A 4,758-nucleotide genomic window follows, 5' to 3' on the forward strand; every position below is an offset into this window, starting at 1 on the left:
CTAGCCAGCCCAAGAATGTACATTCTTCCTAGGATTTCAAAGAGGAAAAATTTCAAAGCAGTCGGCAAGGTGGCATGTGTACATATATGCATATATATATATATATATATATATATATGTGTGTGTACACTAGGCTTACAAATCATTTTCTGCAATTATCATATCAGTTAAAAGATCTTATCTGATCTGTCTGCTTGTACAATTTTTGTTGGCATATTTTCAGGAATTGTTTCAGTACTGTCTGCATTCATCCTCTGCCACTGATCCCTAAATCACTATGCTAAGAGAACACAATTATCTTGCAACAGAAAATAAATCATGGTTACATCTATATAGCATGTACTGAAAGGAATGTTTGCCAACTATTTCAACATAAGCAATAAAACCATGATTCAGAATTAAAAGAAAACTTGAAAGCACTTGAAGCCAGAGTTGAATTCTCGACTTCCTGATTCCAGGTCTAGCATTCTGCTCATTCTTTGATTCTTAGATAATACCTGACAGGAAACCTCTTATCCATCCCTTCAAACTAAAGTAAAAATTATTATGAACTGTATAGAATATAAACTCATTTTGACAAGAATACTAGTATACAGATCCACATTGAATATATATGTATATAATATATATGTATATATATATACATATTTAACTGACATATATGTTATTTTGACACATAATTCCCTTCCAAATAAACTTTCCTTCCCCCTGTCTTTGACAGTTTGATGGATATAGGATGATACAACTTGTTTCTTGTTTAGTCATTTTAAACATATCTTAATCATTTCAACGACAGTTGATATTTTCTTGACAAAGATACCAGAGTGGTTTTTCCCAGAGGGAACTGATACAAACAGCATTAAGTTACTTGCCCAGGTCACACAGTAGGAAGTGTTTGAGGTTGGATTTAAATTCAAGAACATGAGTCCTGGTTCTCTATCAACTGTGCCTCCTACCTGCCCAGGGTGATATTGAGAGATGTTTTCATGTATAATTTTGTTGCTATTAGAGGCTTTTAATATTTATAGGATTATTCTTTAAATATTATTTATTTCCTTTGATGACATATATATTAAATTATTTTTATAGATTTATATCAATTCCCCATACTTTTGACCATTTTTATGACTTTAGATAATATATATAGTCATCTCTGTTTCACTTAATCTTAATAGTAAAGCTTCTAATAACAGAATTAATGGTATTTGTTTAAAAGGCATCTTTTGCATTTGTCTTTGTGAAAATTTGTCAAGTTGTACTCAGTAAACTAGTGCTCTTATCCTGTTTTGTTAATTCATTTTCAGAGACAAAATTTTCCATTTTATTTTAGCTTCATCTTATTTTTAATTATGCCTCAACACTAAAATTTCTTTTAAAGTAATCATTTATTTTGCATTATTTTCTTTGCAATATTCATTATTCAGAATTGCATTTCTTCATTTCTATTTAGGTTTCTTTTGTTTATAGCTCATTTATTGTTAATATTTTATTATATTAAGACCTTATAAAGAAAACATTAATCTTTCTTTCTTTCTAAATATATCTATGAGATATTTATAAGTCCTATCATATTATCAATGATTATAAAATGATTCTGATTCCCATTAAAAGTCATCATAGGACAATGAAATCTAGATTTCAGATTCTGCTCAGATATGTCATTTTCATGACAGTTTTGAAGTTGACATGAAGAATGTCAAAGTGATCTTTAAGTATTCTCTTTCAGTATTTTTTATTTTAGTTATTTTTTTCTTATAAGTCTTCAGATACTTTAAAATTTGATGCATAGATGATAGATAATATTGTTTCTTGTCATTATATGTGGTGCTTTGAGCATAGTATAACTTTCTCATTTGTTTCTCAACAGTGTACATATTTACTTTTGACTTATCTGAAACCCTAGTTACAATTCTTTTTGGGATTATATTTAAGGACAATATATTTTATTTCAGACCTTTATTTTAAGCCACTCTCTTCTATTTTGTATGAATTTAGTCTACTAAAATTTATGCTTATGTGTCATGAAGGCATTCCCTTTATGCAACAGGGATAAAGAGTGTATCTTGTGTATGACTTTCAGGCTGCCTACCATATTTCTACCCTTTTCCATGGAAGATTTTGATTACTGCTAGAAGGTATAGTAAGAGGTACAGGGGTCAGAGACCTTCTGACACCCTTCTCTCTTCAGAGATAGAGTACTGAGCTTGAATTATATGAGCTCCTTTCAGGATTATTAGTCAAGGGAATGTGATGTCTAGATCCAATATAAATTACTGATTGTTATTCATTACAGGGAAAATGGGAACTTCAAACTTAATACCAAAAGCTTCATTCTATTCTCATCAAATACCAGTTCCTCTATGAAACACATGTAAATTGCAAAGAAACTCATTTATCCAAGTTGAAAGCAAAACAGAAATCAGAGAACGTATACATGTAAGAAGCAAATAATACAGGGCAAAGAACACAGCAACTCAGTCTAATCAAAAGAAAGAGTCCCAGATCTCACCCCAAAGAGAAATTCCCCACAGTCTCCAGTGTATCAAAGTAAGGATAGGGACATGGTGAAGATTGTTAACTCTTCTTATGTTGGCTTTTTTCAAGAGTTTTTTTCTCCTTTCAGCAATCTGAAGTGAAGATATTATCCCAATCTCTCTCTCTCTCTCTCTCTCTCTCTCTCTCTCTCTCTCTCTCTCTCTCTCTCACTTTCCCTGTATTTATAACTCATGCAGATGTAAGGCACTGATCTCATCCAATGAGGATGGAGTCCCACAGAATTGATCCTTTGTACCAGGTTTACATTCATATGTGTGTTAAGTTTATTTTCCTTTTCTTTATCAAATTCTGTTTATTATGTTTTCAAAAGTCAATGCTAGATCCTTAACCTTTGTTTTATTAGAAACAATCCAGTTTTCTTCTCTTTCTAAAAATCACTCCTACTACCTTCCTTCTTGTTTGCCTATTCCAAGTCTATGTTCCTTCACTATACTATTATAGCTATTCCTTTTTATTGAACAAATCAGATATGACAATGGTTCAAGATCTACCAGCTTCAAACCTCCTTCATCATGACAGTTAATTAAATCTAACCTCCATCCAGATTGAGCCAGTTATAACATAAGTATGCTATATGTACCCCATTTCAAAAAGTCTGTCGGTGAAAAACTGGCTATTCAATTAAAATGTTATTTTTTTTTTACTACCACATTGTGGGTTTTGCTATCTCAATACCCTCACCATTCAAAACTAAGAACTCCTCAGGTCATTCTTAGAAAAATTCACTGCTTTCTTTCTCTAGATAACCCTTTCCTTTTTAAAGGATAAATATTTTTTGTTCACTTAATGACCCTTATACAAAGTGAGGTTATAAATGATATAGATTTATTTCCTTCTTTCTCTAGGCTAAATAGCAATTAGTTTTGGACCTATCTGTTTTTTCTCTATCTTCTTCATTTCAGCTATGAAATGCATCTGAGAATTATTAATTCTTTTTAAAGAAAATATGTATTTAAGGCAATGGGGTTGAGTGACTTGCCCAAGGTCACATAGCTAGGCAATTATTAAGTGTCTCAAGTCACATTTGAACTCAAGTCCTCCTGACTCCAGGGCCAATGTTTTATCCACTACATCACCTAGCTGCCCCAAATTATTAATTCTTAAAGAAAGTAATACAATTAGCAAAAGGAGTTTTGAATTGGCAATCACAAGACTTTAACCAAATTCATGCCTTACCTACAAAACTAGTAGCTAGCCATTCCACCTCTTTGGACCTTAAAAATTATTAATGGAGGGGGTATAATTATAAATATTAGTTAAGCAAAGTAAAATGCTGTTGGGGGTCATAAATAGCATATTGATAAGAGAAATAAATACTAAAGTGAATAAAAAAGAAAACAACATAGATGTCATACATACAAGAGCCTTTGCCAGCAAATAATGGAGACAAATTGATAATAAGGTTTCACTATTCTCATTTTATTCAGAGACAATTGGTTATGAGTTCAGTGTTTGAGGAAATGGTATCTCTTGAAGGTGTCCATTGGGAGTTCTATGCATTCACTGACAGGTAAGCTTACTGAACAGTGGAGTTAAAGACTGTAAGAGGCAAGCATACTAATGTTTATTTTTTCAAGTTCTAATTTCTTGAACACCAAATGAATGAATTTAATTTCCTTTGTCAGAGTGATATTTATAACCTCAATAGAAAGGGGCGTGGTGGGGGGAAACGAAGCACACATTCAATTATAACAGCACAGATTGGATAGTAGAAAAGAGGTTAGACTGAGAAACAGAAGAGCTGTGTTCAAGTCTTAGTTCTACCATTTATTAATTTGTAACTAAATGACTTAGCCTCTGTTTTTTCATTTGTAAAATGGTATAATTAAGCTAATGACCTTCCAGGTCTGCTTCTATCACTCGTTATGCAAATTCTAGTATTGTCTTTTTTTAAATAATGAGTCATAGTACTTTTAAATTATATCTATATCCATTTCCTTTTTTTACTTCTTTGAATTTTTCCATCACACTTTCCTTCTCTATGACCAGCAGGACATCACATGATCCTACCAGATTGTATTAGCTTTGGTACTCACATCTAGTTGGTCTCTTCTGTGCCCTAGATTGGACACTCTGACTGGAGGCAAGAGCCATGGTCTACAGAGCCTCCATTTAAAAAGGATTTTCAGTATTATCTTCTCCCCTAAAGGAGTTTGCTTCTACTAGGGGGAATACCTCAAAAAAAATTTTATGTTATGTTAG

The sequence above is a fragment of the Macrotis lagotis genome, chromosome 3 (assembly GCF_037893015.1).
Source record: "Macrotis lagotis isolate mMagLag1 chromosome 3, bilby.v1.9.chrom.fasta, whole genome shotgun sequence".
NCBI lineage: Eukaryota > Metazoa > Chordata > Mammalia > Peramelemorphia > Peramelidae > Macrotis > Macrotis lagotis.